This window comes from Schistocerca gregaria, unplaced genomic scaffold (genome assembly GCF_023897955.1).
Source record: "Schistocerca gregaria isolate iqSchGreg1 unplaced genomic scaffold, iqSchGreg1.2 ptg000684l, whole genome shotgun sequence".
Classification (NCBI taxonomy): domain Eukaryota; kingdom Metazoa; phylum Arthropoda; class Insecta; order Orthoptera; family Acrididae; genus Schistocerca; species Schistocerca gregaria.
In genome coordinates this window covers 64881-88041 of record NW_026062064.1, presented here as the reverse complement: position 1 = coordinate 88041, position 23161 = coordinate 64881, and the positions used below count along the sequence as shown (strand labels likewise).

The following is a 23161-nucleotide window of genomic DNA, read 5'->3' as shown; positions in this document are numbered from 1 at the left end:
ATTTTCGGTGGCACATTTGACGCAAAGCACGTCCTTCCTCCTCGACACTCGCGGGAGACGCACCTTGTTATTGTCAACCAGCGCAGGTCTTGCGCGCGGCCGGGCGGCGGGTGGACTGCGCGGGGTGTGTCAGTGTCCTGCTGGACCGAGGGAAGCGTTCTCACCTGCCTGACACGCGTCGCGCTTCCAGATATTTGCGTAATTCGCATGGTGCATTCTCGGCTGTCCCCTTCCGTCCCGACTTGTCCCGACTTTGCTCGACTGCCGCTCGCTGCCGCTCGGGTCGTGGTCCATATGACAGCACAAGCACGAGAAACAACTGCGAGACTGGCGCCGGACTGACCGGCGTGTGCGAGGCGCCGTGTGCGGCCGTTCGGAGCTACTAGAGCAGTGCTGTTCCGTGCAATGCCGTGGAAAGGTGCGAAAACACGGACACAAGACACAGGCGGTTCGTCAAAGCATCCATTTCTTCTAGCGGCGAAAGATAAATTTTTGTTTACAAATTTGCATTTGTACACTGCTACAAAACTATAAGCCCTGGCGTATTTCAGAACAGTCCTGTCGTGTCATACTCTTGTTATTTCTAGAGACACTTTGTCTGACTTCATTTTTTGGCTACCCCTGCCAGCCCTCTTTTCCAGAGTACCCAGGCGGTCACCGATCCGAATACTAACGATGTTGCTTATCGTCGGTGATCGTACCAGAACAGTTGATTTTCTGTTTTTTTAGTTTTTTATTTAATTATTTAGTTTTTTGGAATTTAGCGCTCCTACAAAACAGTAGGCTCTGACGCATTTCAAGTGCACATCTGTCGATTCGCAGTGTTTCGTTACTTTCAAGGAGTTCCTACCACCCTTCCTTCGCGCATTCTTGCTCAAACTGAGTTCATTACTGTAATTTCGCATCTTACGTTTAATACAGTAGTTTAAAATGCTTGTGGGAGCATCTTTGTCGCACCTGAGAGTTAGTATGAAAAGAGGGCTGCCAGGTGTAGTGACATGAAATTTAAAAGAAGAGAGAGAGCCAACAGCACCCGGTGTTCCCAGGCGGTCACCCATCCAAGTACTAACCGGGCCCGATGTTGCTTAACTTCGGTGATCGGACGAGAACCGGTGTATTCAACATGGTATGGCCGTTGGCGTCCTTATACTGTAGCTGCACGGCAGAAGAATGCTTCGCCTCTCCTTCCAACACACGCAATCGCCATTTTCGGTGGCACATTTGACGCAAAGCACGTCCTTCCTCCTCGACACTCGCGGGAGACGCACCTTGTTATTGTCAACCAGCGCAGGTCTTGCGCGCGGCCGGGCGGCGGGTGGACTGCGCGGGGTGTGTCAGTGTCCTGCTGGACCGAGGGAAGCGTTCTCACCTGCCTGACACGCGTCGCGCTTCCAGATATTTGCGTAATTCGCATGGTGCATTCTCGGCTGTCCCCTTCCGTCCCGACTTGTCCCGACTTTGCTCGACTGCCGCTCGCTGCCGCTCGGGTCGTGGTCCATATGACAGCACAAGCACGAGAAACAACTGCGAGACCGGCGTGTGCGAGGCGCCGTGTGCGGCCGTTCGGAGCTACTAGAGCAGTGCTGTTCCGTGCAATGCCGTGGAAAGGTGCGAAAACACGGACACAAGACACAGGCGGTTCGACAAAGCATCCATTTCTTCTAGCGGCGAAAGATAAATTTTTGTTTACAAATTTGCATTTGTACACTGCTACAAAACTATAAGCCCTGGCGTATTTCAGAACAGTCCTGTCGTGTCATACTCTTGTTATTTCTAGAGACACTTTGTCTGACTTCATTTTTTGGCTACCCCTGCCAGCCCTCTTTTCCAGAGTACCCAGGCGGTCACCGATCCGAATACTAACGATGTTGCTTATCGTCGGTGATCGTACCAGAACAGTTGATTTTCTGTTTTTTTAGTTTTTTATTTAATTATTTAGTTTTTTGGAATTTAGCGCTCCTACAAAACAGTAGGCTCTGACGCATTTCAAGTGCACATCTGTCGATTCGCAGTGTTTCGTTACTTTCAAGGAGTTCCTACCACCCTTCCTTCGCGCATTCTTGCTCAAACTGAGTTCATTACTGTAATTTCGCATCTTACGTTTAATACAGTAGTTTAAAATGCTTGTGGGAGCATCTTTGTCGCACCTGAGAGTTAGTATGAAAAGAGGGCTGCCAGGTGTAGTGACATGAAATTTAAAAGAAGAGAGAGAGCCAACAGCACCCGGTGTTCCCAGGCGGTCACCCATCCAAGTACTAACCGGGCCCGATGTTGCTTAACTTCGGTGATCGGACGAGAACCGGTGTATTCAACATGGTATGGCCGTTGGCGTCCTTATACTGTAGCTGCACGGCAGAAGAATGCTTCGCCTCTCCTTCCAACACACGCAATCGCCATTTTCGGTGGCACATTTGACGCAAAGCACGTCCTTCCTCCTCGACACTCGCGGGAGACGCACCTTGTTATTGTCAACCAGCGCAGGTCTTGCGCGCGGCCGGGCGGCGGGTGGACTGCGCGGGGTGTGTCAGTGTCCTGCTGGACCGAGGGAAGCGTTCTCACCTGCCTGACACGCGTCGCGCTTCCAGATATTTGCGTAATTCGCATGGTGCATTCTCGGCTGTCCCCTTCCGTCCCGACTTGTCCCGACTTTGCTCGACTGCCGCTCGCTGCCGCTCGGGTCGTGGTCCATATGACAGCACAAGCACGAGAAACAACTGCGAGACTGGCGCCGGACTGACCGGCGTGTGCGAGGCGCCGTGTGCGGCCGTTCGGAGCTACTAGAGCAGTGCTGTTCCGTGCAATGCCGTGGAAAGGTGCGAAAACACGGACACAAGACACAGGCGGTTCGTCAAAGCATCCATTTCTTCTAGCGGCGAAAGATAAATTTTTGTTTACAAATTTGCATTTGTACACTGCTACAAAACTATAAGCCCTGGCGTATTTCAGAACAGTCCTGTCGTGTCATACTCTTGTTATTTCTAGAGACACTTTGTCTGACTTCATTTTTTGGCTACCCCTGCCAGCCCTCTTTTCCAGAGTACCCAGGCGGTCACCGATCCGAATACTAACGATGTTGCTTATCGTCGGTGATCGTACCAGAACAGTTGATTTTCTGTTTTTTTAGTTTTTTATTTAATTATTTAGTTTTTTGGAATTTAGCGCTCCTACAAAACAGTAGGCTCTGACGCATTTCAAGTGCACATCTGTCGATTCGCAGTGTTTCGTTACTTTCAAGGAGTTCCTACCACCCTTCCTTCGCGCATTCTTGCTCAAACTGAGTTCATTACTGTAATTTCGCATCTTACGTTTAATACAGTAGTTTAAAATGCTTGTGGGAGCATCTTTGTCGCACCTGAGAGTTAGTATGAAAAGAGGGCTGCCAGGTGTAGTGACATGAAATTTAAAAGAAGAGAGAGAGCCAACAGCACCCGGTGTTCCCAGGCGGTCACCCATCCAAGTACTAACCGGGCCCGATGTTGCTTAACTTCGGTGATCGGACGAGAACCGGTGTATTCAACATGGTATGGCCGTTGGCGTCCTTATACTGTAGCTGCACGGCAGAAGAATGCTTCGCCTCTCCTTCCAACACACGCAATCGCCATTTTCGGTGGCACATTTGACGCAAAGCACGTCCTTCCTCCTCGACACTCGCGGGAGACGCACCTTGTTATTGTCAACCAGCGCAGGTCTTGCGCGCGGCCGGGCGGCGGGTGGACTGCGCGGGGTGTGTCAGTGTCCTGCTGGACCGAGGGAAGCGTTCTCACCTGCCTGACACGCGTCGCGCTTCCAGATATTTGCGTAATTCGCATGGTGCATTCTCGGCTGTCCCCTTCCGTCCCGACTTGTCCCGACTTTGCTCGACTGCCGCTCGCTGCCGCTCGGGTCGTGGTCCATATGACAGCACAAGCACGAGAAACAACTGCGAGACCGGCGTGTGCGAGGCGCCGTGTGCGGCCGTTCGGAGCTACTAGAGCAGTGCTGTTCCGTGCAATGCCGTGGAAAGGTGCGAAAACACGGACACAAGACACAGGCGGTTCGACAAAGCATCCATTTCTTCTAGCGGCGAAAGATAAATTTTTGTTTACAAATTTGCATTTGTACACTGCTACAAAACTATAAGCCCTGGCGTATTTCAGAACAGTCCTGTCGTGTCATACTCTTGTTATTTCTAGAGACACTTTGTCTGACTTCATTTTTTGGCTACCCCTGCCAGCCCTCTTTTCCAGAGTACCCAGGCGGTCACCGATCCGAATACTAACGATGTTGCTTATCGTCGGTGATCGTACCAGAACAGTTGATTTTCTGTTTTTTTAGTTTTTTATTTAATTATTTAGTTTTTTGGAATTTAGCGCTCCTACAAAACAGTAGGCTCTGACGCATTTCAAGTGCACATCTGTCGATTCGCAGTGTTTCGTTACTTTCAAGGAGTTCCTACCACCCTTCCTTCGCGCATTCTTGCTCAAACTGAGTTCATTACTGTAATTTCGCATCTTACGTTTAATACAGTAGTTTAAAATGCTTGTGGGAGCATCTTTGTCGCACCTGAGAGTTAGTATGAAAAGAGGGCTGCCAGGTGTAGTGACATGAAATTTAAAAGAAGAGAGAGAGCCAACAGCACCCGGTGTTCCCAGGCGGTCACCCATCCAAGTACTAACCGGGCCCGATGTTGCTTAACTTCGGTGATCGGACGAGAACCGGTGTATTCAACATGGTATGGCCGTTGGCGTCCTTATACTGTAGCTGCACGGCAGAAGAATGCTTCGCCTCTCCTTCCAACACACGCAATCGCCATTTTCGGTGGCACATTTGACGCAAAGCACGTCCTTCCTCCTCGACACTCGCGGGAGACGCACCTTGTTATTGTCAACCAGCGCAGGTCTTGCGCGCGGCCGGGCGGCGGGTGGACTGCGCGGGGTGTGTCAGTGTCCTGCTGGACCGAGGGAAGCGTTCTCACCTGCCTGACACGCGTCGCGCTTCCAGATATTTGCGTAATTCGCATGGTGCATTCTCGGCTGTCCCCTTCCGTCCCGACTTGTCCCGACTTTGCTCGACTGCCGCTCGCTGCCGCTCGGGTCGTGGTCCATATGACAGCACAAGCACGAGAAACAACTGCGAGACTGGCGCCGGACTGACCGGCGTGTGCGAGGCGCCGTGTGCGGCCGTTCGGAGCTACTAGAGCAGTGCTGTTCCGTGCAATGCCGTGGAAAGGTGCGAAAACACGGACACAAGACACAGGCGGTTCGTCAAAGCATCCATTTCTTCTAGCGGCGAAAGATAAATTTTTGTTTACAAATTTGCATTTGTACACTGCTACAAAACTATAAGCCCTGGCGTATTTCAGAACAGTCCTGTCGTGTCATACTCTTGTTATTTCTAGAGACACTTTGTCTGACTTCATTTTTTGGCTACCCCTGCCAGCCCTCTTTTCCAGAGTACCCAGGCGGTCACCGATCCGAATACTAACGATGTTGCTTATCGTCGGTGATCGTACCAGAACAGTTGATTTTCTGTTTTTTTAGTTTTTTATTTAATTATTTAGTTTTTTGGAATTTAGCGCTCCTACAAAACAGTAGGCTCTGACGCATTTCAAGTGCACATCTGTCGATTCGCAGTGTTTCGTTACTTTCAAGGAGTTCCTACCACCCTTCCTTCGCGCATTCTTGCTCAAACTGAGTTCATTACTGTAATTTCGCATCTTACGTTTAATACAGTAGTTTAAAATGCTTGTGGGAGCATCTTTGTCGCACCTGAGAGTTAGTATGAAAAGAGGGCTGCCAGGTGTAGTGACATGAAATTTAAAAGAAGAGAGAGAGCCAACAGCACCCGGTGTTCCCAGGCGGTCACCCATCCAAGTACTAACCGGGCCCGATGTTGCTTAACTTCGGTGATCGGACGAGAACCGGTGTATTCAACATGGTATGGCCGTTGGCGTCCTTATACTGTAGCTGCACGGCAGAAGAATGCTTCGCCTCTCCTTCCAACACACGCAATCGCCATTTTCGGTGGCACATTTGACGCAAAGCACGTCCTTCCTCCTCGACACTCGCGGGAGACGCACCTTGTTATTGTCAACCAGCGCAGGTCTTGCGCGCGGCCGGGCGGCGGGTGGACTGCGCGGGGTGTGTCAGTGTCCTGCTGGACCGAGGGAAGCGTTCTCACCTGCCTGACACGCGTCGCGCTTCCAGATATTTGCGTAATTCGCATGGTGCATTCTCGGCTGTCCCCTTCCGTCCCGACTTGTCCCGACTTTGCTCGACTGCCGCTCGCTGCCGCTCGGGTCGTGGTCCATATGACAGCACAAGCACGAGAAACAACTGCGAGACTGGCGCCGGACTGACCGGCGTGTGCGAGGCGCCGTGTGCGGCCGTTCGGAGCTACTAGAGCAGTGCTGTTCCGTGCAATGCCGTGGAAAGGTGCGAAAACACGGACACAAGACACAGGCGGTTCGACAAAGCATCCATTTCTTCTAGCGGCGAAAGATAAATTTTTGTTTACAAATTTGCATTTGTACACTGCTACAAAACTATAAGCCCTGGCGTATTTCAGAACAGTCCTGTCGTGTCATACTCTTGTTATTTCTAGAGACACTTTGTCTGACTTCATTTTTTGGCTACCCCTGCCAGCCCTCTTTTCCAGAGTACCCAGGCGGTCACCGATCCGAATACTAACGATGTTGCTTATCGTCGGTGATCGTACCAGAACAGTTGATTTTCTGTTTTTTTAGTTTTTTATTTAATTATTTAGTTTTTTGGAATTTAGCGCTCCTACAAAACAGTAGGCTCTGACGCATTTCAAGTGCACATCTGTCGATTCGCAGTGTTTCGTTACTTTCAAGGAGTTCCTACCACCCTTCCTTCGCGCATTCTTGCTCAAACTGAGTTCATTACTGTAATTTCGCATCTTACGTTTAATACAGTAGTTTAAAATGCTTGTGGGAGCATCTTTGTCGCACCTGAGAGTTAGTATGAAAAGAGGGCTGCCAGGTGTAGTGACATGAAATTTAAAAGAAGAGAGAGAGCCAACAGCACCCGGTGTTCCCAGGCGGTCACCCATCCAAGTACTAACCGGGCCCGATGTTGCTTAACTTCGGTGATCGGACGAGAACCGGTGTATTCAACATGGTATGGCCGTTGGCGTCCTTATACTGTAGCTGCACGGCAGAAGAATGCTTCGCCTCTCCTTCCAACACACGCAATCGCCATTTTCGGTGGCACATTTGACGCAAAGCACGTCCTTCCTCCTCGACACTCGCGGGAGACGCACCTTGTTATTGTCAACCAGCGCAGGTCTTGCGCGCGGCCGGGCGGCGGGTGGACTGCGCGGGGTGTGTCAGTGTCCTGCTGGACCGAGGGAAGCGTTCTCACCTGCCTGACACGCGTCGCGCTTCCAGATATTTGCGTAATTCGCATGGTGCATTCTCGGCTGTCCCCTTCCGTCCCGACTTGTCCCGACTTTGCTCGACTGCCGCTCGCTGCCGCTCGGGTCGTGGTCCATATGACAGCACAAGCACGAGAAACAACTGCGAGACTGGCGCCGGACTGACCGGCGTGTGCGAGGCGCCGTGTGCGGCCGTTCGGAGCTACTAGAGCAGTGCTGTTCCGTGCAATGCCGTGGAAAGGTGCGAAAACACGGACACAAGACACAGGCGGTTCGTCAAAGCATCCATTTCTTCTAGCGGCGAAAGATAAATTTTTGTTTACAAATTTGCATTTGTACACTGCTACAAAACTATAAGCCCTGGCGTATTTCAGAACAGTCCTGTCGTGTCATACTCTTGTTATTTCTAGAGACACTTTGTCTGACTTCATTTTTTGGCTACCCCTGCCAGCCCTCTTTTCCAGAGTACCCAGGCGGTCACCGATCCGAATACTAACGATGTTGCTTATCGTCGGTGATCGTACCAGAACAGTTGATTTTCTGTTTTTTTAGTTTTTTATTTAATTATTTAGTTTTTTGGAATTTAGCGCTCCTACAAAACAGTAGGCTCTGACGCATTTCAAGTGCACATCTGTCGATTCGCAGTGTTTCGTTACTTTCAAGGAGTTCCTACCACCCTTCCTTCGCGCATTCTTGCTCAAACTGAGTTCATTACTGTAATTTCGCATCTTACGTTTAATACAGTAGTTTAAAATGCTTGTGGGAGCATCTTTGTCGCACCTGAGAGTTAGTATGAAAAGAGGGCTGCCAGGTGTAGTGACATGAAATTTAAAAGAAGAGAGAGAGCCAACAGCACCCGGTGTTCCCAGGCGGTCACCCATCCAAGTACTAACCGGGCCCGATGTTGCTTAACTTCGGTGATCGGACGAGAACCGGTGTATTCAACATGGTATGGCCGTTGGCGTCCTTATACTGTAGCTGCACGGCAGAAGAATGCTTCGCCTCTCCTTCCAACACACGCAATCGCCATTTTCGGTGGCACATTTGACGCAAAGCACGTCCTTCCTCCTCGACACTCGCGGGAGACGCACCTTGTTATTGTCAACCAGCGCAGGTCTTGCGCGCGGCCGGGCGGCGGGTGGACTGCGCGGGGTGTGTCAGTGTCCTGCTGGACCGAGGGAAGCGTTCTCACCTGCCTGACACGCGTCGCGCTTCCAGATATTTGCGTAATTCGCATGGTGCATTCTCGGCTGTCCCCTTCCGTCCCGACTTGTCCCGACTTTGCTCGACTGCCGCTCGCTGCCGCTCGGGTCGTGGTCCATATGACAGCACAAGCACGAGAAACAACTGCGAGACTGGCGCCGGACTGACCGGCGTGTGCGAGGCGCCGTGTGCGGCCGTTCGGAGCTACTAGAGCAGTGCTGTTCCGTGCAATGCCGTGGAAAGGTGCGAAAACACGGACACAAGACACAGGCGGTTCGACAAAGCATCCATTTCTTCTAGCGGCGAAAGATAAATTTTTGTTTACAAATTTGCATTTGTACACTGCTACAAAACTATAAGCCCTGGCGTATTTCAGAACAGTCCTGTCGTGTCATACTCTTGTTATTTCTAGAGACACTTTGTCTGACTTCATTTTTTGGCTACCCCTGCCAGCCCTCTTTTCCAGAGTACCCAGGCGGTCACCGATCCGAATACTAACGATGTTGCTTATCGTCGGTGATCGTACCAGAACAGTTGATTTTCTGTTTTTTTAGTTTTTTATTTAATTATTTAGTTTTTTGGAATTTAGCGCTCCTACAAAACAGTAGGCTCTGACGCATTTCAAGTGCACATCTGTCGATTCGCAGTGTTTCAATACTTTCAAGGAGTTCCTACCACCCTTCCTTCGCGCATTCTTGCTCAAACTGAGTTCATTACTGTAATTTCGCATCTTACGTTTAATACAGTAGTTTAAAATGCTTGTGGGAGCATCTTTGTCGCACCTGAGAGTTAGTATGAAAAGAGGGCTGCCAGGTGTAGTGACATGAAATTTAAAAGAAGAGAGAGAGCCAACAGCACCCGGTGTTCCCAGGCGGTCACCCATCCAAGTACTAACCGGGCCCGATGTTGCTTAACTTCGGTGATCGGACGAGAACCGGTGTATTCAACATGGTATGGCCGTTGGCGTCCTTATACTGTAGCTGCACGGCAGAAGAATGCTTCGCCTCTCCTTCCAACACACGCAATCGCCATTTTCGGTGGCACATTTGACGCAAAGCACGTCCTTCCTCCTCGACACTCGCGGGAGACGCACCTTGTTATTGTCAACCAGCGCAGGTCTTGCGCGCGGCCGGGCGGCGGGTGGACTGCGCGGGGTGTGTCAGTGTCCTGCTGGACCGAGGGAAGCGTTCTCACCTGCCTGACACGCGTCGCGCTTCCAGATATTTGCGTAATTCGCATGGTGCATTCTCGGCTGTCCCCTTCCGTCCCGACTTGTCCCGACTTTGCTCGACTGCCGCTCGCTGCCGCTCGGGTCGTGGTCCATATGACAGCACAAGCACGAGAAACAACTGCGAGACCGGCGTGTGCGAGGCGCCGTGTGCGGCCGTTCGGAGCTACTAGAGCAGTGCTGTTCCGTGCAATGCCGTGGAAAGGTGCGAAAACACGGACACAAGACACAGGCGGTTCGACAAAGCATCCATTTCTTCTAGCGGCGAAAGATAAATTTTTGTTTACAAATTTGCATTTGTACACTGCTACAAAACTATAAGCCCTGGCGTATTTCAGAACAGTCCTGTCGTGTCATACTCTTGTTATTTCTAGAGACACTTTGTCTGACTTCATTTTTTGGCTACCCCTGCCAGCCCTCTTTTCCAGAGTACCCAGGCGGTCACCGATCCGAATACTAACGATGTTGCTTATCGTCGGTGATCGTACCAGAACAGTTGATTTTCTGTTTTTTTAGTTTTTTATTTAATTATTTAGTTTTTTGGAATTTAGCGCTCCTACAAAACAGTAGGCTCTGACGCATTTCAAGTGCACATCTGTCGATTCGCAGTGTTTCGTTACTTTCAAGGAGTTCCTACCACCCTTCCTTCGCGCATTCTTGCTCAAACTGAGTTCATTACTGTAATTTCGCATCTTACGTTTAATACAGTAGTTTAAAATGCTTGTGGGAGCATCTTTGTCGCACCTGAGAGTTAGTATGAAAAGAGGGCTGCCAGGTGTAGTGACATGAAATTTAAAAGAAGAGAGAGAGCCAACAGCACCCGGTGTTCCCAGGCGGTCACCCATCCAAGTACTAACCGGGCCCGATGTTGCTTAACTTCGGTGATCGGACGAGAACCGGTGTATTCAACATGGTATGGCCGTTGGCGTCCTTATACTGTAGCTGCACGGCAGAAGAATGCTTCGCCTCTCCTTCCAACACACGCAATCGCCATTTTCGGTGGCACATTTGACGCAAAGCACGTCCTTCCTCCTCGACACTCGCGGGAGACGCACCTTGTTATTGTCAACCAGCGCAGGTCTTGCGCGCGGCCGGGCGGCGGGTGGACTGCGCGGGGTGTGTCAGTGTCCTGCTGGACCGAGGGAAGCGTTCTCACCTGCCTGACACGCGTCGCGCTTCCAGATATTTGCGTAATTCGCATGGTGCATTCTCGGCTGTCCCCTTCCGTCCCGACTTGTCCCGACTTTGCTCGACTGCCGCTCGCTGCCGCTCGGGTCGTGGTCCATATGACAGCACAAGCACGAGAAACAACTGCGAGACTGGCGCCGGACTGACCGGCGTGTGCGAGGCGCCGTGTGCGGCCGTTCGGAGCTACTAGAGCAGTGCTGTTCCGTGCAATGCCGTGGAAAGGTGCGAAAACACGGACACAAGACACAGGCGGTTCGACAAAGCATCCATTTCTTCTAGCGGCGAAAGATAAATTTTTGTTTACAAATTTGCATTTGTACACTGCTACAAAACTATAAGCCCTGGCGTATTTCAGAACAGTCCTGTCGTGTCATACTCTTGTTATTTCTAGAGACACTTTGTCTGACTTCATTTTTTGGCTACCCCTGCCAGCCCTCTTTTCCAGAGTACCCAGGCGGTCACCGATCCGAATACTAACGATGTTGCTTATCGTCGGTGATCGTACCAGAACAGTTGATTTTCTGTTTTTTTAGTTTTTTATTTAATTATTTAGTTTTTTGGAATTTAGCGCTCCTACAAAACAGTAGGCTCTGACGCATTTCAAGTACACATCTGTCGATTCGCAGTGTTTCGTTACTTTCAAGGAGTTCCTACCACCCTTCCTTCGCGCATTCTTGCTCAAACTGAGTTCATTACTGTAATTTCGCATCTTACGTTTAATACAGTAGTTTAAAATGCTTGTGGGAGCATCTTTGTCGCACCTGAGAGTTAGTATGAAAAGAGGGCTGCCAGGTGTAGTGACATGAAATTTAAAAGAAGAGAGAGAGCCAACAGCACCCGGTGTTCCCAGGCGGTCACCCATCCAAGTACTAACCGGGCCCGATGTTGCTTAACTTCGGTGATCGGACGAGAACCGGTGTATTCAACATGGTATGGCCGTTGGCGTCCTTATACTGTAGCTGCACGGCAGAAGAATGCTTCGCCTCTCCTTCCAACACACGCAATCGCCATTTTCGGTGGCACATTTGACGCAAAGCACGTCCTTCCTCCTCGACACTCGCGGGAGACGCACCTTGTTATTGTCAACCAGCGCAGGTCTTGCGCGCGGCCGGGCGGCGGGTGGACTGCGCGGGGTGTGTCAGTGTCCTGCTGGACCGAGGGAAGCGTTCTCACCTGCCTGACACGCGTCGCGCTTCCAGATATTTGCGTAATTCGCATGGTGCATTCTCGGCTGTCCCCTTCCGTCCCGACTTGTCCCGACTTTGCTCGACTGCCGCTCGCTGCCGCTCGGGTCGTGGTCCATATGACAGCACAAGCACGAGAAACAACTGCGAGACTGGCGCCGGACTGACCGGCGTGTGCGAGGCGCCGTGTGCGGCCGTTCGGAGCTACTAGAGCAGTGCTGTTCCGTGCAATGCCGTGGAAAGGTGCGAAAACACGGACACAAGACACAGGCGGTTCGACAAAGCATCCATTTCTTCTAGCGGCGAAAGATAAATTTTTGTTTACAAATTTGCATTTGTACACTGCTACAAAACTATAAGCCCTGGCGTATTTCAGAACAGTCCTGTCGTGTCATACTCTTGTTATTTCTAGAGACACTTTGTCTGACTTCATTTTTTGGCTACCCCTGCCAGCCCTCTTTTCCAGAGTACCCAGGCGGTCACCGATCCGAATACTAACGATGTTGCTTATCGTCGGTGATCGTACCAGAACAGTTGATTTTCTGTTTTTTTAGTTTTTTATTTAATTATTTAGTTTTTTGGAATTTAGCGCTCCTACAAAACAGTAGGCTCTGACGCATTTCAAGTGCACATCTGTCGATTCGCAGTGTTTCGTTACTTTCAAGGAGTTCCTACCACCCTTCCTTCGCGCATTCTTGCTCAAACTGAGTTCATTACTGTAATTTCGCATCTTACGTTTAATACAGTAGTTTAAAATGCTTGTGGGAGCATCTTTGTCGCACCTGAGAGTTAGTATGAAAAGAGGGCTGCCAGGTGTAGTGACATGAAATTTAAAAGAAGAGAGAGAGCCAACAGCACCCGGTGTTCCCAGGCGGTCACCCATCCAAGTACTAACCGGGCCCGATGTTGCTTAACTTCGGTGATCGGACGAGAACCGGTGTATTCAACATGGTATGGCCGTTGGCGTCCTTATACTGTAGCTGCACGGCAGAAGAATGCTTCGCCTCTCCTTCCAACACACGCAATCGCCATTTTCGGTGGCACATTTGACGCAAAGCACGTCCTTCCTCCTCGACACTCGCGGGAGACGCACCTTGTTATTGTCAACCAGCGCAGGTCTTGCGCGCGGCCGGGCGGCGGGTGGACTGCGCGGGGTGTGTCAGTGTCCTGCTGGACCGAGGGAAGCGTTCTCACCTGCCTGACACGCGTCGCGCTTCCAGATATTTGCGTAATTCGCATGGTGCATTCTCGGCTGTCCCCTTCCGTCCCGACTTGTCCCGACTTTGCTCGACTGCCGCTCGCTGCCGCTCGGGTCGTGGTCCATATGACAGCACAAGCACGAGAAACAACTGCGAGACTGGCGCCGGACTGACCGGCGTGTGCGAGGCGCCGTGTGCGGCCGTTCGGAGCTACTAGAGCAGTGCTGTTCCGTGCAATGCCGTGGAAAGGTGCGAAAACACGGACACAAGACACAGGCGGTTCGTCAAAGCATCCATTTCTTCTAGCGGCGAAAGATAAATTTTTGTTTACAAATTTGCATTTGTACACTGCTACAAAACTATAAGCCCTGGCGTATTTCAGAACAGTCCTGTCGTGTCATACTCTTGTTATTTCTAGAGACACTTTGTCTGACTTCATTTTTTGGCTACCCCTGCCAGCCCTCTTTTCCAGAGTACCCAGGCGGTCACCGATCCGAATACTAACGATGTTGCTTATCGTCGGTGATCGTACCAGAACAGTTGATTTTCTGTTTTTTTAGTTTTTTATTTAATTATTTAGTTTTTTGGAATTTAGCGCTCCTACAAAACAGTAGGCTCTGACGCATTTCAAGTGCACATCTGTCGATTCGCAGTGTTTCGTTACTTTCAAGGAGTTCCTACCACCCTTCCTTCGCGCATTCTTGCTCAAACTGAGTTCATTACTGTAATTTCGCATCTTACGTTTAATACAGTAGTTTAAAATGCTTGTGGGAGCATCTTTGTCGCACCTGAGAGTTAGTATGAAAAGAGGGCTGCCAGGTGTAGTGACATGAAATTTAAAAGAAGAGAGAGAGCCAACAGCACCCGGTGTTCCCAGGCGGTCACCCATCCAAGTACTAACCGGGCCCGATGTTGCTTAACTTCGGTGATCGGACGAGAACCGGTGTATTCAACATGGTATGGCCGTTGGCGTCCTTATACTGTAGCTGCACGGCAGAAGAATGCTTCGCCTCTCCTTCCAACACACGCAATCGCCATTTTCGGTGGCACATTTGACGCAAAGCACGTCCTTCCTCCTCGACACTCGCGGGAGACGCACCTTGTTATTGTCAACCAGCGCAGGTCTTGCGCGCGGCCGGGCGGCGGGTGGACTGCGCGGGGTGTGTCAGTGTCCTGCTGGACCGAGGGAAGCGTTCTCACCTGCCTGACACGCGTCGCGCTTCCAGATATTTGCGTAATTCGCATGGTGCATTCTCGGCTGTCCCCTTCCGTCCCGACTTGTCCCGACTTTGCTCGACTGCCGCTCGCTGCCGCTCGGGTCGTGGTCCATATGACAGCACAAGCACGAGAAACAACTGCGAGACTGGCGCCGGACTGACCGGCGTGTGCGAGGCGCCGTGTGCGGCCGTTCGGAGCTACTAGAGCAGTGCTGTTCCGTGCAATGCCGTGGAAAGGTGCGAAAACACGGACACAAGACACAGGCGGTTCGTCAAAGCATCCATTTCTTCTAGCGGCGAAAGATAAATTTTTGTTTACAAATTTGCATTTGTACACTGCTACAAAACTATAAGCCCTGGCGTATTTCAGAACAGTCCTGTCGTGTCATACTCTTGTTATTTCTAGAGACACTTTGTCTGACTTCATTTTTTGGCTACCCCTGCCAGCCCTCTTTTCCAGAGTACCCAGGCGGTCACCGATCCGAATACTAACGATGTTGCTTATCGTCGGTGATCGTACCAGAACAGTTGATTTTCTGTTTTTTTAGTTTTTTATTTAATTATTTAGTTTTTTGGAATTTAGCGCTCCTACAAAACAGTAGGCTCTGACGCATTTCAAGTGCACATCTGTCGATTCGCAGTGTTTCGTTACTTTCAAGGAGTTCCTACCACCCTTCCTTCGCGCATTCTTGCTCAAACTGAGTTCATTACTGTAATTTCGCATCTTACGTTTAATACAGTAGTTTAAAATGCTTGTGGGAGCATCTTTGTCGCACCTGAGAGTTAGTATGAAAAGAGGGCTGCCAGGTGTAGTGACATGAAATTTAAAAGAAGAGAGAGAGCCAACAGCACCCGGTGTTCCCAGGCGGTCACCCATCCAAGTACTAACCGGGCCCGATGTTGCTTAACTTCGGTGATCGGACGAGAACCGGTGTATTCAACATGGTATGGCCGTTGGCGTCCTTATACTGTAGCTGCACGGCAGAAGAATGCTTCGCCTCTCCTTCCAACACACGCAATCGCCATTTTCGGTGGCACATTTGACGCAAAGCACGTCCTTCCTCCTCGACACTCGCGGGAGACGCACCTTGTTATTGTCAACCAGCGCAGGTCTTGCGCGCGGCCGGGCGGCGGGTGGACTGCGCGGGGTGTGTCAGTGTCCTGCTGGACCGAGGGAAGCGTTCTCACCTGCCTGACACGCGTCGCGCTTCCAGATATTTGCGTAATTCGCATGGTGCATTCTCGGCTGTCCCCTTCCGTCCCGACTTGTCCCGACTTTGCTCGACTGCCGCTCGCTGCCGCTCGGGTCGTGGTCCATATGACAGCACAAGCACGAGAAACAACTGCGAGACTGGCGCCGGACTGACCGGCGTGTGCGAGGCGCCGTGTGCGGCCGTTCGGAGCTACTAGAGCAGTGCTGTTCCGTGCAATGCCGTGGAAAGGTGCGAAAACACGGACACAAGACACAGGCGGTTCGACAAAGCATCCATTTCTTCTAGCGGCGAAAGATAAATTTTTGTTTACAAATTTGCATTTGTACACTGCTACAAAACTATAAGCCCTGGCGTATTTCAGAACAGTCCTGTCGTGTCATACTCTTGTTATTTCTAGAGACACTTTGTCTGACTTCATTTTTTGGCTACCCCTGCCAGCCCTCTTTTCCAGAGTACCCAGGCGGTCACCGATCCGAATACTAACGATGTTGCTTATCGTCGGTGATCGTACCAGAACAGTTGATTTTCTGTTTTTTTAGTTTTTTATTTAATTATTTAGTTTTTTGGAATTTAGCGCTCCTACAAAACAGTAGGCTCTGACGCATTTCAAGTGCACATCTGTCGATTCGCAGTGTTTCGTTACTTTCAAGGAGTTCCTACCACCCTTCCTTCGCGCATTCTTGCTCAAACTGAGTTCATTACTGTAATTTCGCATCTTACGTTTAATACAGTAGTTTAAAATGCTTGTGGGAGCATCTTTGTCGCACCTGAGAGTTAGTATGAAAAGAGGGCTGCCAGGTGTAGTGACATGAAATTTAAAAGAAGAGAGAGAGCCAACAGCACCCGGTGTTCCCAGGCGGTCACCCATCCAAGTACTAACCGGGCCCGATGTTGCTTAACTTCGGTGATCGGACGAGAACCGGTGTATTCAACATGGTATGGCCGTTGGCGTCCTTATACTGTAGCTGCACGGCAGAAGAATGCTTCGCCTCTCCTTCCAACACACGCAATCGCCATTTTCGGTGGCACATTTGACGCAAAGCACGTCCTTCCTCCTCGACACTCGCGGGAGACGCACCTTGTTATTGTCAACCAGCGCAGGTCTTGCGCGCGGCCGGGCGGCGGGTGGACTGCGCGGGGTGTGTCAGTGTCCTGCTGGACCGAGGGAAGCGTTCTCACCTGCCTGACACGCGTCGCGCTTCCAGATATTTGCGTAATTCGCATGGTGCATTCTCGGCTGTCCCCTTCCGTCCCGACTTGTCCCGACTTTGCTCGACTGCCGCTCGCTGCCGCTCGGGTCGTGGTCCATATGACAGCACAAGCACGAGAAACAACTGCGAGACCGGCGTGTGCGAGGCGCCGTGTGCGGCCGTTCGGAGCTACTAGAGCAGTGCTGTTCCGTGCAATGCCGTGGAAAGGTGCGAAAACACGGACACAAGACACAGGCGGTTCGACAAAGCATCCATTTCTTCTAGCGGCGAAAGATAAATTTTTGTTTACAAATTTGCATTTGTACACTGCTACAAAACTATAAGCCCTGGCGTATTTCAGAACAGTCCTGTCGTGTCATACTCTTGTTATTTCTAGAGACACTTTGTCTGACTTCATTTTTTGGCTACCCCTGCCAGCCCTCTTTTCCAGAGTACCCAGGCGGTCACCGATCCGAATACTAACGATGTTGCTTATCGTCGGTGATCGTACCAGAACAGTTGATTTTCTGTTTTTTTAGTTTTTTATTTAATTATTTAGTTTTTTGGAATTTAGCGCTCCTACAAAACAGTAGGCTCTGACGCATTTCAAGTGCACATCTGTCGATTCGCAGTGTTTCGTTACTTTCAAGGAGTTCCTACCACCCTTCCTTCGCGCATTCTTGCTCAAACTGAGTTCATTACTGTAATTTCGCATCTTACGTTTAATACAGTAGTTTAAAATGCTTGTGGGAGCATCTTTGTCGCACCTGAGAGTTAGTATGAAAAGAGGGCTGCCAGGTGTAGTGACATGAAATTTAAAAGAAGAGAGAGAGCCAACAGCACCCGGTGTTCCCAGGCGGTCACCCATCCAAGTACTAACCGGGCCCGATGTTGCTTAACTTCGGTGATCGGACGAGAACCGGTGTATTCAACATGGTATGGCCGTTGGCGTCCTTATACTGTAGCTGCACGGCAGAAGAATGCTTCGCCTCTCCTTCCAACACACGCAATCGCCATTTTCGGTGGCACATTTGACGCAAAGCACGTCCTTCCTCCTCGACACTCGCGGGAGACGCACCTTGTTATTGTCAACCAGCGCAGGTCTTGCGCGCGGCCGGGCGGCGGGTGGACTGCGCGGGGTGTGTCAGTGTCCTGCTGGACCGAGGGAAGCGTTCTCACCTGCCTGACACGCGTCGCGCTTCCAGATATTTGCGTAATTCGCATGGTGCATTCTCGGCTGTCCCCTTCCGTCCCGACTTGTCCCGACTTTGCTCGACTGCCGCTCGCTGCCGCTCGGGTCGTGGTCCATATGACAGCACAAGCACGAGAAACAACTGCGAGACTGGCGCCGGACTGACCGGCGTGTGCGAGGCGCCGTGTGCGGCCGTTCGGAGCTACTAGAGCAGTGCTGTTCCGTGCAATGCCGTGGAAAGGTGCGAAAACACGGACACAAGACACAGGCGGTTCGACAAAGCATCCATTTCTTCTAGCGGCGAAAGATAAATTTTTGTTTACAAATTTGCATTTGTACACTGCTACAAAACTATAAGCCCTGGCGTATTTCAGAACAGTCCTGTCGTGTCATACTCTTGTTATTTCTAGAGACACTTTGTCTGACTTCATTTTTTGGCTACCCCTGCCAGCCCTCTTTTCCAGAGTACCCAGGCGGTCACCGATCCGAATACTAACGATGTTGCTTATCGTCGGTGATCGTACCAGAACAGTTGATTTTCTGTTTTTTTAGTTTTTTATTTAATTATTTAGTTTTTTGGAATTTAGCGCTCCTACAAAACAGTAGGCTCTGACGCATTTCAAGTACACATCTGTCGATTCGCAGTGTTTCGTTACTTTCAAGGAGTTCCTACCACCCTTCCTTCGCGCATTCTTGCTCAAACTGAGTTCATTACTGTAATTTCGCATCTTACGTTTAATACAGTAGTTTAAAATGCTTGTGGGAGCATCTTTGTCGCACCTGAGAGTTAGTATGAAAAGAGGGCTGCCAGGTGTAGTGACATGAAATTTAAAAGAAGAGAGAGAGCCAACAGCACCCGGTGTTCCCAGGCGGTCACCCATCCAAGTACTAACCGGGCCCGATGTTGCTTAACTTCGGTGATCGGACGAGAACCGGTGTATTCAACATGGTATGGCCGTTGGCGTCCTTATACTGTAGCTGCACGGCAGAAGAATGCTTCGCCTCTCCTTCCAACACACGCAATCGCCATTTTCGGTGGCACATTTGACGCAAAGCACGTCCTTCCTCCTCGACACTCGCGGGAGACGCACCTTGTTATTGTCAACCAGCGCAGGTCTTGCGCGCGGCCGGGCGGCGGGTGGACTGCGCGGGGTGTGTCAGTGTCCTGCTGGACCGAGGGAAGCGTTCTCACCTGCCTGACACGCGTCGCGCTTCCAGATATTTGCGTAATTCGCATGGTGCATTCTCGGCTGTCCCCTTCCGTCCCGACTTGTCCCGACTTTGCTCGACTGCCGCTCGCTGCCGCTCGGGTCGTGGTCCATATGACAGCACAAGCACGAGAAACAACTGCGAGACTGGCGCCGGACTGACCGGCGTGTGCGAGGCGCCGTGTGCGGCCGTTCGGAGCTACTAGAGCAGTGCTGTTCCGTGCAATGCCGTGGAAAGGTGCGAAAACACGGACACAAGACACAGGCGGTTCGACAAAGCATCCATTTCTTCTAGCGGCGAAAGATAAATTTTTGTTTACAAATTTGCATTTGTACACTGCTACAAAACTATAAGCCCTGGCGTATTTCAGAACAGTCCTGTCGTGTCATACTCTTGTTATTTCTAGAGACACTTTGTCTGACTTCATTTTTTGGCTACCCCTGCCAGCCCTCTTTTCCAGAGTACCCAGGCGGTCACCGATCCGAATACTAACGATGTTGCTTATCGTCGGTGATCGTACCAGAACAGTTGATTTTCTGTTTTTTTAGTTTTTTATTTAATTATTTAGTTTTTTGGAATTTAGCGCTCCTACAAAACAGTAGGCTCTGACGCATTTCAAGTGCACATCTGTCGATTCGCAGTGTTTCGTTACTTTCAAGGAGTTCCTACCACCCTTCCTTCGCGCATTCTTGCTCAAACTGAGTTCATTACTGTAATTTCGCATCTTACGTTTAATACAGTAGTTTAAAATGCTTGTGGGAGCATCTTTGTCGCACCTGAGAGTTAGTATGAAAAGAGGGCTGCCAGGTGTAGTGACATGAAATTTAAAAGAAGAGAGAGAGCCAACAGCACCCGGTGTTCCCAGGCGGTCACCCATCCAAGTACTAACCGGGCCCGATGTTGCTTAACTTCGGTGATCGGACGAGAACCGGTGTATTCAACATGGTATGGCCGTTGGCGTCCTTATACTGTAGCTGCACGGCAGAAGAATGCTTCGCCTCTCCTTCCAACACACGCAATCGCCATTTTCGGTGGCACATTTGACGCAAAGCACGTCCTTCCTCCTCGACACTCGCGGGAGACGCACCTTGTTATTGTCAACCAGCGCAGGTCTTGCGCGCGGCCGGGCGGCGGGTGGACTGCGCGGGGTGTGTCAGTGTCCTGCTGGACCGAGGGAAGCGTTCTCACCTGCCTGACACGCGTCGCGCTTCCAGATATTTGCGTAATTCGCATGGTGCATTCTCGGCTGTCCCCTTCCGTCCCGACTTGTCCCGACTTTGCTCGACTGCCGCTCGCTGCCGCTCGGGTCGTGGTCCATATGACAGCACAAGCACGAGAAACAACTGCGAGACTGGCGCCGGACTGACCGGCGTGTGCGAGGCGCCGTGTGCGGCCGTTCGGAGCTACTAGAGCAGTGCTGTTCCGTGCAATGCCGTGGAAAGGTGCGAAAACACGGACACAAGACACAGGCGGTTCGACAAAGCATCCATTTCTTCTAGCGGCGAAAGATAAATTTTTGTTTACAAATTTGCATTTGTACACTGCTACAAAACTATAAGCCCTGGCGTATTTCAGAACAGTCCTGTCGTGTCATACTCTTGTTATTTCTAGAGACACTTTGTCTGACTTCATTTTTTGGCTACCCCTGCCAGCCCTCTTTTCCAGAGTACCCAGGCGGTCACCGATCCGAATACTAACGATGTTGCTTATCGTCGGTGATCGTACCAGAACAGTTGATTTTCTGTTTTTTTAGTTTTTTATTTAATTATTTAGTTTTTTGGAATTTAGCGCTCCTACAAAACAGTAGGCTCTGACGCATTTCAAGTGCACATCTGTCGATTCGCAGTGTTTCGTTACTTTCAAGGAGTTCCTACCACCCTTCCTTCGCGCATTCTTGCTCAAACTGAGTTCATTACTGTAATTTCGCATCTTACGTTTAATACAGTAGTTTAAAATGCTTGTGGGAGCATCTTTGTCGCACCTGAGAGTTAGTATGAAAAGAGGGCTGCCAGGTGTAGTGACATGAAATTTAAAAGAAGAGAGAGAGCCAACAGCACCCGGTGTTCCCAGGCGGTCACCCATCCAAGTACTAACCGGGCCCGATGTTGCTTAACTTCGGTGATCGGACGAGAACCGGTGTATTCAACATGGTATGGCCGTTGGCGTCCTTATACTGTAGCTGCACGGCAGAAGAATGCTTCGCCTCTCCTTCCAACACACGCAATCGCCATTTTCGGTGGCACATTTGACGCAAAGCACGTCCTTCCTCCTCGACACTCGCGGGAGACGCACCTTGTTATTGTCAACCAGCGCAGGTCTTGCGCGCGGCCGGGCGGCGGGTGGACTGCGCGGGGTGTGTCAGTGTCCTGCTGGACCGAGGGAAGCGTTCTCACCTGCCTGACACGCGTCGCGCTTCCAGATATTTGCGTAATTCGCATGGTGCATTCTCGGCTGTCCCCTTCCGTCCCGACTTGTCCCGACTTTGCTCGACTGCCGCTCGCTGCCGCTCGGGTCGTGGTCCATATGACAGCACAAGCACGAGAAACAACTGCGAGACTGGCGCCGGACTGACCGGCGTGTGCGAGGCGCCGTGTGCGGCCGTTCGGAGCTACTAGAGCAGTGCTGTTCCGTGCAATGCCGTGGAAAGGTGCGAAAACACGGACACAAGACACAGGCGGTTCGACAAAGCATCCATTTCTTCTAGCGGCGAAAGATAAATTTTTGTTTACAAATTTGCATTTGTACACTGCTACAAAACTATAAGCCCTGGCGTATTTCAGAACAGTCCTGTCGTGTCATACTCTTGTTATTTCTAGAGACACTTTGTCTGACTTCATTTTTTGGCTACCCCTGCCAGCCCTCTTTTCCAGAGTACCCAGGCGGTCACCGATCCGAATACTAACGATGTTGCTTATCGTCGGTGATCGTACCAGAACAGTTGATTTTCTGTTTTTTTAGTTTTTTATTTAATTATTTAGTTTTTTGGAATTTAGCGCTCCTACAAAACAGTAGGCTCTGACGCATTTCAAGTGCACATCTGTCGATTCGCAGTGTTTCGTTACTTTCAAGGAGTTCCTACCACCCTTCCTTCGCGCATTCTTGCTCAAACTGAGTTCATTACTGTAATTTCGCATCTTACGTTTAATACAGTAGTTTAAAATGCTTGTGGGAGCATCTTTGTCGCACCTGAGAGTTAGTATGAAAAGAGGGCTGCCAGGTGTAGTGACATGAAATTTAAAAGAAGAGAGAGAGCCAACAGCACCCGGTGTTCCCAGGCGGTCACCCATCCAAGTACTAACCGGGCCCGATGTTGCTTAACTTCGGTGATCGGACGAGAACCGGTGTATTCAACATGGTATGGCCGTTGGCGTCCTTATACTGTAGCTGCACGGCAGAAGAATGCTTCGCCTCTCCTTCCAACACACGCAATCGCCATTTTCGGTGGCACATTTGACGCAAAGCACGTCCTTCCTCCTCGACACTCGCGGGAGACGCACCTTGTTATTGTCAACCAGCGCAGGTCTTGCGCGCGGCCGGGCGGCGGGTGGACTGCGCGGGGTGTGTCAGTGTCCTGCTGGACCGAGGGAAGCGTTCTCACCTGCCTGACACGCGTCGCGCTTCCAGATATTTGCGTAATTCGCATGGTGCATTCTCGGCTGTCCCCTTCCGTCCCGACTTGTCCCGACTTTGCTCGACTGCCGCTCGCTGCCGCTCGGGTCGTGGTCCATATGACAGCACAAGCACGAGAAACAACTGCGAG

The 23161-nt window shown here is 50.8% G+C and overlaps 19 non-coding genes across 19 annotated transcripts; all 19 read right to left on the bottom strand.

The window, feature by feature from the left end:
* Window positions 1-1021: 1021 nt before the first annotated feature.
* LOC126318792 (5S ribosomal RNA) lies at window positions 1022-1140 on the bottom strand. The gene has a single exon (XR_007557505.1). It is a non-coding gene; the product is annotated as a 5S ribosomal RNA (ribosomal RNA).
* Window positions 1141-2211: 1071 nt separating this feature from the next.
* LOC126318791 (5S ribosomal RNA) lies at window positions 2212-2330 on the bottom strand. Its single transcript, XR_007557504.1, has one exon. It is a non-coding gene; the product is annotated as a 5S ribosomal RNA (ribosomal RNA).
* A 1086-nt stretch (window positions 2331-3416) lies between these two features.
* On the bottom strand, window positions 3417-3535 carry LOC126318790 (5S ribosomal RNA). Its single transcript, XR_007557503.1, has one exon. It is a non-coding gene; the product is annotated as a 5S ribosomal RNA (ribosomal RNA).
* A 1071-nt stretch (window positions 3536-4606) lies between these two features.
* Window positions 4607-4725, bottom strand: LOC126318789 (5S ribosomal RNA). The gene has a single exon (XR_007557502.1). It is a non-coding gene; the product is annotated as a 5S ribosomal RNA (ribosomal RNA).
* Window positions 4726-5811: 1086 nt separating this feature from the next.
* LOC126318787 (5S ribosomal RNA) lies at window positions 5812-5930 on the bottom strand. The gene has a single exon (XR_007557501.1). It is a non-coding gene; the product is annotated as a 5S ribosomal RNA (ribosomal RNA).
* A 1086-nt stretch (window positions 5931-7016) lies between these two features.
* LOC126318786 (5S ribosomal RNA) lies at window positions 7017-7135 on the bottom strand. The gene has a single exon (XR_007557500.1). It is a non-coding gene; the product is annotated as a 5S ribosomal RNA (ribosomal RNA).
* Window positions 7136-8221: 1086 nt separating this feature from the next.
* LOC126318785 (5S ribosomal RNA) lies at window positions 8222-8340 on the bottom strand. The gene has a single exon (XR_007557499.1). It is a non-coding gene; the product is annotated as a 5S ribosomal RNA (ribosomal RNA).
* A 1086-nt stretch (window positions 8341-9426) lies between these two features.
* On the bottom strand, window positions 9427-9545 carry LOC126318784 (5S ribosomal RNA). The gene has a single exon (XR_007557498.1). It is a non-coding gene; the product is annotated as a 5S ribosomal RNA (ribosomal RNA).
* A 1071-nt stretch (window positions 9546-10616) lies between these two features.
* Window positions 10617-10735, bottom strand: LOC126318783 (5S ribosomal RNA). Its single transcript, XR_007557497.1, has one exon. It is a non-coding gene; the product is annotated as a 5S ribosomal RNA (ribosomal RNA).
* A 1086-nt stretch (window positions 10736-11821) lies between these two features.
* LOC126318782 (5S ribosomal RNA) lies at window positions 11822-11940 on the bottom strand. Its single transcript, XR_007557496.1, has one exon. It is a non-coding gene; the product is annotated as a 5S ribosomal RNA (ribosomal RNA).
* Window positions 11941-13026: 1086 nt separating this feature from the next.
* On the bottom strand, window positions 13027-13145 carry LOC126318780 (5S ribosomal RNA). The gene has a single exon (XR_007557494.1). It is a non-coding gene; the product is annotated as a 5S ribosomal RNA (ribosomal RNA).
* A 1086-nt stretch (window positions 13146-14231) lies between these two features.
* LOC126318779 (5S ribosomal RNA) lies at window positions 14232-14350 on the bottom strand. The gene has a single exon (XR_007557493.1). It is a non-coding gene; the product is annotated as a 5S ribosomal RNA (ribosomal RNA).
* Window positions 14351-15436: 1086 nt separating this feature from the next.
* On the bottom strand, window positions 15437-15555 carry LOC126318778 (5S ribosomal RNA). Its single transcript, XR_007557492.1, has one exon. It is a non-coding gene; the product is annotated as a 5S ribosomal RNA (ribosomal RNA).
* Window positions 15556-16641: 1086 nt separating this feature from the next.
* LOC126318776 (5S ribosomal RNA) lies at window positions 16642-16760 on the bottom strand. The gene has a single exon (XR_007557491.1). It is a non-coding gene; the product is annotated as a 5S ribosomal RNA (ribosomal RNA).
* Window positions 16761-17831: 1071 nt separating this feature from the next.
* Window positions 17832-17950, bottom strand: LOC126318775 (5S ribosomal RNA). The gene has a single exon (XR_007557490.1). It is a non-coding gene; the product is annotated as a 5S ribosomal RNA (ribosomal RNA).
* Window positions 17951-19036: 1086 nt separating this feature from the next.
* LOC126318774 (5S ribosomal RNA) lies at window positions 19037-19155 on the bottom strand. Its single transcript, XR_007557489.1, has one exon. It is a non-coding gene; the product is annotated as a 5S ribosomal RNA (ribosomal RNA).
* A 1086-nt stretch (window positions 19156-20241) lies between these two features.
* Window positions 20242-20360, bottom strand: LOC126318773 (5S ribosomal RNA). Its single transcript, XR_007557488.1, has one exon. It is a non-coding gene; the product is annotated as a 5S ribosomal RNA (ribosomal RNA).
* Window positions 20361-21446: 1086 nt separating this feature from the next.
* LOC126318772 (5S ribosomal RNA) lies at window positions 21447-21565 on the bottom strand. Its single transcript, XR_007557487.1, has one exon. It is a non-coding gene; the product is annotated as a 5S ribosomal RNA (ribosomal RNA).
* Window positions 21566-22651: 1086 nt separating this feature from the next.
* Window positions 22652-22770, bottom strand: LOC126318771 (5S ribosomal RNA). The gene has a single exon (XR_007557486.1). It is a non-coding gene; the product is annotated as a 5S ribosomal RNA (ribosomal RNA).
* Between the last annotated feature and the right edge of the window lie 391 nt (window positions 22771-23161).